The following is a 13,075-nucleotide window of genomic DNA, read 5'->3' as shown; positions in this document are numbered from 1 at the left end:
AGTACTAGCTCTGAATGTACAGTTAAAATTAATATTTTTAGAAACATTTGAAATTACGAATTACTTGCACACTTAAAATTTCTATTATTAATTACTTAATCCTGTATTGTTTAATATTTTTTATTTCTGGATACATTTACGAAATAATAATCGAAATTAATAATGTAACGGAAACTAGTAGGAATTCATTTGTTATGAAAAATTGTCATTTCCGCAGAGCCTGAGAGTCGCAAGCTTGCCTCTGACGTGATCGGACGTAGTTTTAAGCGAGAAAAGTAATTTCGGCTTTGTTAATGTGAAAAATCAAAATACTGTAGGATGTACTAAAATGTGAGAAAATCAGAGGAAAATATATTCACGTAAAAAATTCTGTGTAAACAATCTTCAGATTTATTTAGTTCAAACCAACGGTGAGGACCTGATGTTACAATTTCAGCTACAAGAATCAAGCCACTAGACAAGAAGAAATGGAGTCATCTCAACATGACAAGATACGTAAACTTGAAAGGTAATTGTAATCTTCGCTCCTAGGAAATTTTCATAAAGACTTTGCTTATAAATTACTTGCAATGGGCATTGCGTAATGTGGATAACAGATGGAAGAAGGAAGGAGGGGGAGATTATAAGTTCGTAACCAATAAATTATGGTCAGAGGCCACATTTGCCCCTGGAAATGTTTTACAACTTAAAACCTGGTTACTAAATCTCTGTCTTACCATTATGTAATCTATCTGAAGCCTTCTGGTGTCTCCAGGTCTCTTTCACATATACAACCTTCCTTCACGATTCTTAAACCAAGTGTCAGCGTTGAATAAGCTGTGCACTGTGCAAGATTCTTCCAGGTGGGTTCCTCTTTCATTCCTTAACCCTGTCCATATTCACCTACTCCTTTCCTTCTCTTCGTTTTAGTACTATCGAATTCCAGTCCCCCATAACTATTAAATTTTCTTCTCCCTTAACTATTTGAATAATTTCTTTTATCTCATCACACTTTTCTTCAATCTCTTCGTCATCTGCGGAGCTAGTTGCCATATAAACTTGTACTACAGTAGTATCCGCGGGCTTCGCGTCTATCTTGGCTGCAATAATGCGTTGATTATGCTGTTTGTAGTAGATTATCCACGTTCCTATTTTTTTCATAATTAAACCTACTCCTGCATTACCTCTATTTGATTTTCCACTTATAACCGTGTATTCACCTGACCAGAAGTCCTGTTCCTCCTGCTACCCAAGTTTATTAATTCCCTTTAAATCTAACTTTAACGTATCCATTTTTGTTTTTCAATTTTCTAAACTACCTGCCCGAATATGGTATCTGACATTCCACACTCTTGATCCGCATAACACCCGTTTTGTTTTCCCTGATAACGACGTCCTCCTGAGTATTTCCCGCCCAGAGATCCGAATGGGGGACTATTTTACCTCCGGAATGTTTTACACAAGAGGACGCTGTCATCATTTAACCACACAGTACAGCTGCATGCCCTCGGGAAAAATTACAGCTGTAGATTCCCCTTGCTTTCAGCCGTTTGCAGTACCAGCACAGCAATGCTGTTTTGGTTGATGTTACAAGGCCAATTCAGTCAATCATCCAGATTGTTGCCCCTGCAACTACTGAAAAGGCTGCTGCCCCTCTTCAGGAACCACACGTTTGTCTGGCGTCTCAACATATGTCCCTCCGTTGTGGTCGCATCAATGGTACTGCTATCTGCATCGCTGAGGCACCCAAGCCTCCCCACCTACAGCAAGGTCCATGGTTCATGGACTTAGACATAATATTATTATCTGTATTATTTATGTATTCTAGGATGTGCTCTCTTCTGTGCATTTTAATGGCTTTCCTTAAAATATTAACAGTACTTTTTGTAGTATGGAAGTATTATCGGATTGTGACTTATTCTGAGTTGTATACATATTTCTTTCTTTCTTGTTCCCGGTTTATTTCTGCATCTTTTTTTATTTTTTATTTTTTGAAAGTCTGCTTTGAAACATTGACAGAAATTTCCTATGGAATGAATTGAATCTGATATTAGCATCTCTTTCTATACAGACCTGACCCCATACCACTCCTTTATTTTAAAGTACAATACCATGTTCTCATAACTAAGCTTCACTGATTTTGACTTCTGTCCGTGCACTACATCGAGCTTTCTCAGTATCAGATGAAATTAATCTGAGACCTTCGAGTAACTAGTAAACACGCTGTAGGAAATAGTTTCTGGGCCGGTTTTTCGCCAAGGGAGGTTCACGCAATCCATTGGTTTCCTGGATGCGGCTCAGTCTAACTATGTCCGCCGGAATATTAATGTCATCTCCACAGTTGCCGATTTCTGATTCTTATTACTTCTTCCCAATGTATTAAGATTTTCAATTGTGTATTTATGTTGCCAAAATAATGACAGATTGTTTGTTTCTAAAGGTTTATCACCAGTGACGTGGCTGAAAATCACACGTGATACAAATGAGAATGAACTGTGGTGCATACATTTTTGATTTACTTTTAACTCTCGATAATTCTGCGAGTAGATCAGATAAAATATTTCTATTATGAACTGAGATTTTTTTCCCCATTTAAGTTTCTCCTTATTTCTGCTTCAACAGCCAGCTTCTATAATAGGAGGGGAGTTATTAAAATTCAAGCACGCAGCTGTGATTCCAAAATTGGTTCAATAGAGGTCAAGACTTTTTTTTTTTTTTGTAAATATACGGCATCGTATTGGTGGAGCTGCCAAACTACTGCCACACCATAATCAACATTTTATCTTCAATAAATTTACGTAATTTAAACAGTGACGGTTTTAAGAGAGTTTACTAGCGGGGTATTATGGATGTCACATAGTGTAAAGTATACTGAGATGAGGCAATCAACTAAGTGGTTAAATAGAGATGTTAAAAGAAGTTATCGATGATTTGGCTATTCCCCTCGCTTCATGACTCCAAATTTTCCATGGCTGTATGGAAGCGCAGAACACGGCAGCGCGTGCATATCTCTTTATATCTGAACTTCGCCTATTAAAGACTACAACGAACGTAGCTTAGATGTAGAATATTTGACTACAATGTTTATTTCAGTCAATGTCGCCGGCCGCGGTGGTCTCGTGGTTCTAGACGCGCAGTCCGGAACCGTGTGACTGCTACGGTCGCAGGTTCGAATCCTGCCTCGGGCATGGATGTGTGTAATGTCCTTAGGTTTAGTTAGGTTTAAGTAGTTCTAAGTTCTAGGGGACTAATGACCACAGCAGTTGAGTCCCATATTGCTCAGAGCCATCTGAACCATTTTTCAGTCAATGTCCACATGAACTACTCAATTGTTGTACCGATTTCGACTGACTACTCTTAGCCAGATTACGTGAATAAACAGGATAAATGTCTAAATACATTACATGAAATTTAGAAGTGAAACCATAAATACTTCTGACTATTACTGTCAGTTTTTATGTTGTGTATCAGGTCATTTACGCCGGTTGGTGTGGCCGAGCGGTTCTAAGTGCTACAGTCTGGAACCACGCGACCGCTACGGTCGCTGGTTTGAATCCTGCCTCGGGCATGGATGTGTGTGATGTCCTTAGGTTAGTTAGGTTTAGTTAAGTCCCATAGTGCTCAGAGCCATTTGAACCATTTGAGCCGTTAGTCATTTACCTACTTAATTAAAGTGACAGTGTTATCAGCTACTTGTAAGCTGTGTCTTATTTTGTATTACGCTATTGATAATAACTTGTCAGTTGTAACAACTGTAATCTTAATCAGTTCATGAAAGCACTGAGTGAAGTAAAATATATACAGTGTAACTTGATGTAAGCGGAAGGTGCATAATTCGGAAATCTGCCGAAACCGTACAACTATTTTTGTCCCAACGCATTCATTAGACTTTCATATGCTATTTTTCTTTTTTGTATGAAGAGGAAAGCATGTAACGCGGAAAGGGAATGTAAATTTTAAGACTTAATTAAGGATTCACTGTATACTGCGGAAAAGGGTTTATGCAGTACTTCAATACACTATACAAATGTTTTTCGCGATTTTACAAGGACGCTACTTTTAATGCAAGGACTGTACAGCTCTGACAATGCTGTTAAGCGGAGCAAAAAAGAAATTATTCGGCGCAGCGCCGCGCTGCAGTTGTGGACATCAAACCGCGCCGCTCTGGGCAACAACGAATAAGTTACGCCCAGTGTCGGTGCATCAAAGGAAACTGTTGAAAGAGGTGGGTTTTCTCGCGTAAAACATTGGTTTTACAGGGTCACGCAATCCAAAGAAATGCACTATCTACATTTTTTTCTGACAGTTTCAGTTGACAAGCAGCAGTTTGACAACATGATATCCTACAAAAGGTATGTGTCAACATCCAACGAAAAGGTAACCGAGGCGGGTGAGGAAACAAACTCTCTGTGCGCCAAGTTATGTTACGTTTCAAGTGGGGTAAAACACAAATTTATAATACTCTAAGAAATAAGGATGCGATTACGGATGAATGGATGAAAGGAAACAAGTAAATGAAAAGAAAGCGAAGAAGACGGGAAATGAAGAAGTTAACGAGATAGTGAGGGAATGTTTCGTAAGTGCACTGGCAAAAAGCATACCTCCGTTTGGACACAACTTGCTAAAGAGCTTAGAAACGTGGAGTGTAAAGCACCCACGGGATGGCTAGACAGTTTCAGAGCTAGGCACAATATACTATGTAATAAATCACAGCAACAGAAAGGAAGACAGTAATGCTGTACAACCTAACAGCGATTTACGACTCGAAAATGTGTGTTAAATGCCGATGAAACGAGACTGTTTTATCACGCACTAACTTCAAAATCTCTAGCAATTCGTTAGTATACTAATGATTAGTGATATTTTAGTTGAAATGGAGAAGCCACTGGTAATTGGAAAAGCGACATAACAGCGTTGTTTCAAAAATATGGACGTCAGTAAGCTTCTAGACACTTGGCGAAGCAATAAAAAGGCGTGGTTAGTGAGTGGTCTTATGGAAGAATGGCTGTGCTCTTTCCGTGCCAAAATGAAAAACTGAAATCGCAAAGTTCTCTTTTTCGTAGCCAATGCAATCTGCCACTAGAAAGCCAACGTATCAGATGTGAAACTGGATTGGTTCCCGCCGGATTGAACGAGCCTCACACAACCGATGGAGATGTTGGGAGCAGGGAGGGGGGGGGGGGGGTTATTTACACATTCAGGTCTCATTATAGACGATTATTGATGTAGTTCCTTGTTCTTAGCGTTGAAGAAGCCCAAACTGCATTTCCTCGTGCACCATCAGCTTCTGTCCGGCATTCAGTAAATGGGATTGGTTTGGCAGAAAGGGAAATAAAGCCAGTAACTGTTACTAAGTGCTGCAGCGAACCGCTTCTTTTACTATCAAAGGTCTAGAAAGTGCAGCAGCAATTGCTGAAGTAATTAAATTATGAAGCATTTAGTATAGCGTAGAAGGATTACCAACGCACTCCACTTTTACTTCAGCAGAAGATTTAAGACATTCGCAACACAGAAGACGATCAGGAAGAAACGGTGGAAGAGAAAGAGGAGCGAAATGACGTCCCTAACAAAATTAATGCTCCTGAAGGAGCTATTGAGTTTATAAACGATGTTATCCAATTTGCTGTACACACAAATTCCCCCAAACAATTGGAACTATTGTGTTTCGCAAAAAACTGCACAGAGAGTAGAATAATCAACAGGAAATTCAAACAGGTCTCCCTCCTTAATATGTGGCGAAAAACTTACAAGCAAACAAAATAGCCGGTCGGTGTGGCCGAGCGGTTCTAGGCGCTTCAGTCTGGAACCGCGCGATCGCTACGGTCGCAGGTTCGAATCCTGCCTTGGGCATGGATGTGTGTGATGTGCTTAGGTTAGTTAGGTTTAAGTAGTTCTAAGTTCTAGGGGACTGATGACCTCAGATGTTGAGTCCCATAGTGCTCAGAGCCATTTGAACCATTTTGAAACCAAATAAACACGGGACTAATATGTATGCACATCATCATTAAACGAGTTTAAAGTTAAAGTAAAAATGCAGAGATGCCGCATTATTTTCAGTTAGTGTAACGATCTAGGTTTCTGTTGCACAATATGTGGTAAATGAATACCTACTGTACAGGAGTGAAGGTACTTAAATATATGCACAGTTATTAATTTATACTATTGTGCATGATACCGGACAAATTTTACGTAGGCTAGTGAGTTATGTGTAATGCGAACACTAGTCCAATCCGGAAAATTGTTTTAAACTCAAGCGATTCCATTTTGAGCATGTTTTACTGCAGTTAAAAGAATTATGCTCACTGGCGCTCTCTGGCAATTATACGGCAAATATGAGCAAGTAAGATATTTTCCCCTGACAAATATTTCAGTGACCGCTATCGAAAGGTCGTAGATGCTCTTGTAAATGGCATTATTTCAAAACATAGACGATCTTTTTCATTGATGCCGTGGGAAATGCTAAGGAATACATTTACCAAAATCTACTAAGATATACAAAAATATGATGTTCATTCCTTTCGTTCTTCTAGACCATAGGATACAGCTGCCATATTACGTAAGACCGCTCTTGACTGAAACCGGCGTAACCAACTCCACAAAGCGACAAATACACCAGCGGCAAAACTGGAGAGGCTGTAATAGTAGTCTGTTCACTGAGATAATTAGGTAATTAAAACTTTTCTGCTTGTCATTTTGGTCATTGTAGACAATTCAATTTGTTATAGGAGTAGGATTTCCGCATCAAAGCTCATTCGCCCTACTAGACAAATTCAACCGTGACCACATCTAAATTCAGATTCACGCTTCACCTAAGACCAGTTGCTTTTAGGTGCGAATAGAATTTTCTTTACCAAACAAATTACATTTTATATAAGTATGATAAACAAGACAACGACTTTGTAGTAATGTAATACCTAAACTATGTTAGAACTGTAAAGTAAAATCTTTTAGACAGTTTTACTGCACCTTTGACAGTAATAAATTCAGCAACTTTATAGTTCTTTTACGTGTGCCATCTTGTTCGAGTGTTTGCAGAGATGATAAAGCCCTTTGGAGTTAATTCTTGACAAATAAATTGAAAGCTGTATGTGAGTGACCGCAACTTAAAGAGTTCTTGCGCATAACAGCTGCAATAACTCTTCTGGCCATCTGAGCATGGAAATACGAGACGTTTTATTTAAGGGAAACTTCTTTTAGCTGTTCGCCTTTTTTCAAGTGGATAAGAGTGTGAGAGATATTGTTTGGGGAGTATCAGGTTGTATTCATCAAATATAAACTATAGGTGGTGTACTATAGTCGGGAAATCTTTGGATTAGGTCATACGATGGGCAAGTTAGAAGACGTCTTCTAGCGATTCGCTTGTTCCTGAGGTTGAGTTAGGAAGCAGCCCTTGGAAGGACTTTTGTCTCACAGGGTTTGAATAGGAGAACGTTGTGGTAAGTTTACTCCATCTTAGTCATTCGACTGCTGCGGGACATCGGGAGCGCACATGTCCAAGGTGCATCTGTATGATTGGGCGAGAAAGTTGGTAAAGAAAGGTGAAATTTTACAGTAAATCTGGCTGAGAACGTGGTATTTCAAGTCGATGTAGTGGAGGAAGCGTAGGCAGGATTAATAAGTACTATCATCTCATTTGAATTGAACAGAGATCGCGTGATACAAACGGTAACATCCAATGCTACTTTCCGGCGTGGCACCTCTAATTTTGACGATTCATTTCCGGAAACGCCTTCATTTTGTAGAGTAGAGTGTGCACTTCATTTTAACGGATGTCTCGTGAAAATTGCCATGCATTTAACTGAATTTTGTGTGTGTGTGTGGGACACAACCAAAAGTAGTCGAGAATATAACAATTTCAGAGTGTAATGCGCCTTCAGTGCCTAATAATAGCAATACGAAAAGGTATATAGTCACTTGAAACCATTCGAAACATTGAAGACTCTTACTGAATAGACTGTTGTATACACAAACGTTATGGATGAGTAACAGTCTCGTAAACATTGTTCACAGTTCAGGCATGTCACAGTCGCTCAATAGGTGCAATAAGAGTAAGCAAAATATCAGTATCGATAATTTCTCGTTTTGTTACATTTGTAGGCACGGAACATTTCTGATGTACGTTTATAAGCTCTTGGTCTTTCTGAACATTTCTCCCAGTTAATAAAAGTAAATGTATATTGCGTAAGGTGACTTAGACCGCAGGCCTCCAAAACACACCGTTTGAAAATTAATGATTTTCAAGGATATTGTTGAACAAAAGCCGGGGTGGAACTTAGTCAGAAAACGATGTAGACGATAAAGTTTAAGGTCTCTATAAAATTTAAGCTACTATTTCAGTGGTCACGAAACATCTGACTTTCGTAAGAAGGACACATAATGAGTCACAAATCATAAATTATTATAAAAGATTTTAAAAAATTACAGGTTTTGCATGCCGCAAAAAAAAAAACAGCACATGAAAAACAATGCCTAGTGCTGGAAGTAAATATAAGCAGTCTGGAAGATCGTAAAACAAGAAACAGGAGAGCGGAAAAAAATCACAGTAACAAACAGAATTTAGACAGGGTTAGTTCCATAAATAATCCACAGAAAGAGGCAGAGCTATTAAATGACCGTTTTTCAGGCGAAGCAAAGAAACTGCCAAAAACTTATTTTTTCGGATAAATTGTAGTATAGTTTCCAACATGCGGTGGCGAGCTATTTGTAGCTCCAACGGACGGGTAGATCGTGGTAAAGTTCAGGTTGGTTAACCTGGATTGCTCCATTGTGTTCAGACCACGCTGACAGCAACAACAAATGGCTCTGAGCACTATGGGACTTAACATCTGAGGTCATCAGTCCCCTAGAACTCAGAACTACTTTAAACCTAACTAACCTAAGGACTGCACACAACACCCAGCCGTCAGGAGGCAGAGAAAATCCCTGACCCCGCCGGGACAGCAACAACAGTTTTGTTTTCCCTCCCAGTTGCCATTATCAGTCAAGAATGCTATAGAATCAGAGTCGTAGTTCATTTATAAGCGAGAGGGTGAGTCTTTATATGAGGCAATTTCTAGCGTTGTTAGTTTATTTTACGTATTGATACAAAGCTGGGTTTGTTTTAATTATGGCGTGTTGAAGAAAAAGCAAGAAACATATCACTTTCATTCGGAATTTAGGGGAGGGGGGTCGGAGGAGGGCTCAATCATTTACGTACTTCTTTTTGCAGATGAAGGACAAAAGTGTCTTTTGAGTGCGCTATGCAGTTGTATCAGTTGGGAGGAAAGGGAATGTCGAACGTCTCTTCAAAACCTTCTATTCACAGACTGGAGAGGATTTCCCACTCGATTTTGCTCCAAGAAAAGAAGCGATAAGGCAATTAAAATGAATACTTAATGCTCAAAAATCAACATTTTTAAAACAACTAGACAAGAAAAAAGCAACGACAGACGCTTCACTACGAGATTCAAAAACTGTTACGAGAATAAGTGACCATACAAAGACGATGAATTAATCAAAACTGCCTTTTTACAAGCTGCTGATTAATTATTTGACACTTTCAGTAATAACATTTAATTAAAAGCCATTTCATATTTAATAGAAACGTGAGTTTATGGAGATTAATCTTTTTGGTAACTCACTGTAGAGTTTCAAAACGGTACGTAGCTGAGAAGCTTCATAAATTCGGCGATCACTCATCTAGATCTTGATGAGATATCGCAAATATTACGTATTGTAACATCTGAAACTGCTGAATAACTTATTCTTCATTATAAGAGCTGTGTCGGTCATTTTCCAGAATCTGTTGTAGTAACATTATGGATACAGCACAAATGTCATGCAGGAAGAGTGTTTGACCATTGTGGTAAGATACATGAAAGGTATAAGACGTACTGAATACATAGTTTTTCTTAATAACAGATGTCTGTTTTACAGTTTTTGTTAATCGACCTGTCAAATGCACCGGACAGCCAAAATAATATGATCACTGCCCACTGCGACGTGGGATGGCACCTGGTAGAATTGTGGGGAGGTGACGTGGTAACAAAAGTTTTAAGCGGAGCAGGCGCGGACCGGGATACCCTAGCGAAGATGCGCATTGAGAAAAGCGACTTTAACAAAGGTCAGATTATTATTAGGCGGAGCCTATGAACGAATAGTATCTCGGAAACGGAGAATGTGGTTGCAGGCTCACGTGCTACAGTGGTGAACATCTACAGAAAGAGGTAGAAGAACAGTGAAACTACCTCTAGGCGCTAAATGTTTGGACGTCTACGACACTTCACAGAGCGTGGAGTTCGAAGGAATGTCTGCTCCGTAAAACAAGACAGAAAGAGCACTATGCTAGTGTACACGCAAATGTTTCGTAACACGCCGTTCATGGTACATTATTGAACATGGAGCTCCGTAGCTCACCAACGTTACATGTCACACGTTGACCGAAAGACATTGTCAAGTAAGATTGCAGTGGGTGCGGGACCATCGTGATTCGATTGTCGATCAATAGAAATGTGTCGGCACTTCGGGTGGATCGCGTTTTTTCTACACTACGAGTATGTCGATGGTCGTCTCCTCAAACGCCGTCATCGCCCTGAACGGCGGCTCGAAACGTAGAGGGCACCGCGGACGCAGATGGTGGGAGTAGTGTTATGCTGTGGGAGACTTTCTCGTGCGCTTGCATAGGACCTGCTGACAGCTGCATCCGTTCATGCTTGATGTCTTCCCCGACGCCGATGTCATCTTTGATCAGTGTAATTGACCATGTCTCAGAGCCGGAACCGTTATACAACGGTATGAGGAGCATTATAGTGGATTCACGTGCATGTATCTGCGCTCAAATTCACCTGATGCCTATCCTATGAAACCCATCTGGATCGCTATCGTGCGTCATTACCGCGTACGCATATCAGCTTCCCGTTATTTACGCCAATTACATGACCTGTTCGAATGCATGTAATATCGCATACCTCCACAAACCTATCAACAAACTGTTGGATCCCCGATAAGCAGAATCAGTGATGTACTTCGTTCCAAAGACGGATAAACAAGCTAGTAAACTGGCGGACGTAATAGTTTGGCTCGTCAGTGTATTGTAAGGCGTCTGTTGAAAGGAGATGTCTATATCATGATCAGTATCTGAGTAAATCCAGGCACCGATCGACAGACACCATTACCTGCATTGAGCAACGGTACTACCAATTTCCAAAGGTGTTCTGGTATGGTTCCACTAATAAACAATATATGTCGGCTACCACAAGCCATTTCCTATCCTTGAGTATAAGGATCAAAAATCAAATAACAGATGCAATTACTTGCACATCAACTGATGACGCCACACCATCTGAAAAGAATAAGAGGAGAACTCGGCAGGCGCAGCTTCATCGTCCGGCAGCATTACTTATTTTGTTTACATAAAACTGACCCTAATATACAACTGTGACTCCTCATAGATATCGTACACAGGCAGAAAAAAATGAGAAACCGCAATAGTATTAATCACAAAATATTTATTTTTTGTTACCTTAAGAAATCATTAGATGGTAGCATTACTGTGATCACGATTAAGAAACTGTAAACTTCAAGCAAACATCTGATTTATTATAATAACTACCACAATAAACACTCACGTAAATTAGTAGAACGCGTAGCATATGTTTCAATTATTACAGTTCTATTTGTATCGATTTCTGAATCGGCAATGTTAATCAAATGTTTCCCATCTATTTTCAGCGGTTAAATGCTGGACACAAACGGAATCAACGTTCGATATTGAGCTCAACTTAATCGCCATTCTGCTACGTGCTTCCTAATAGAATCTTATCAGTCACACTGCCACTACAAATACGCCAAGCCTTAATGAAATAAAACTGTAACACCTCATTACGGTTCGCTGAGCAGAATGCGTAGACAGGAGCAACTTGTACTTATCAGAATCAATTGAAAAAACATGGCTTGCTATCTCAAAACTAATATTTCAACGACTGTCAGTGCCAGTACCAAAACTGAGCACTCCTTTGCACAGATGGGGAACAGCAATGTCAGACTACAGCATGCACAGCTTCCAACAGACTGCTTCCCATTAACCCACTGCCTGCTCTCACCGTCTGACAATGACGTGCGTTTACAGCGCAAAACTGCTCAGCATCGACGAACTCACAATAACACGCACTTCATTACACGGCATGTCCACTTAGGAGTGCATAAGTCCAACTGCTTCCATACAACTCACTCTGTAAACTTCTACCTTGCTACTATCCTCTTCCTTTCTTCAGACACAACGTACTCATATGGCACCACCACTGCATAGGCATTCATTGCCTGATATATGCCAGCCCTAATTTCATCTATAAAATCTTAACGCTTCCCATATAGCAGACAGACACCGAAATCGCTTAACGAGCGGTCAGAAAATGTACCAAAGAACTAGCTCGTAATCGACACTCAAAAATACATCGAAATGAAGGTTTGCTGAATCAACAAACACGTTTCAACATATGTCATGGAACACTTGTCAAAATGTAAAATTTGTAAACAATAATTCGTTATGAAATTTCATTTTATACATTACTTAGATAGCTGTGTTCTGGACACTCCTTGCATTTATCTATGCATAACAATATATTATTTACAAATGTTGTAATTGGACAACTGTTTTGTGATATACATGTGACATCTATTAGAAACAAAGGCTGGAAGTCATGTGTACATCTTATTACAGTGTGGATTGAGTATATTTTACAACAATTTTTAAATATCCTTTTTGCATGAAACTTGTCCTGTATCCATAACTTTGTACAGCGGGTACTGGAAAATGATCTTTAGCCGAAACCTCTATTACAATTAAAAATAAATTATTCTGCAGTTTTACGTGTAACAATACATCATTTCTACTCCTTATGAGAGCTGTGGAAGACGACCAACAAAAATTGCATGAGATTATATTACTATACTCATAAGATCGTTAATTTTGTTTCGATCTTTTTCCTACTGCAATGACGACGACATGTGTGATATAATTTTTTTAAACAGTGGGAGAATAAACAGCTGACTAACAGGCGCCACGAAATCTGCCTGACAGACAATACAACGCTCCCGCAGAAGTTCTTCTGCCGACTGT

The sequence above is a fragment of the Schistocerca gregaria genome, chromosome 7 (genome assembly GCF_023897955.1).
Source record: "Schistocerca gregaria isolate iqSchGreg1 chromosome 7, iqSchGreg1.2, whole genome shotgun sequence".
NCBI lineage: Eukaryota > Metazoa > Arthropoda > Insecta > Orthoptera > Acrididae > Schistocerca > Schistocerca gregaria.
This window is presented reverse-complemented; position numbering follows the sequence as displayed.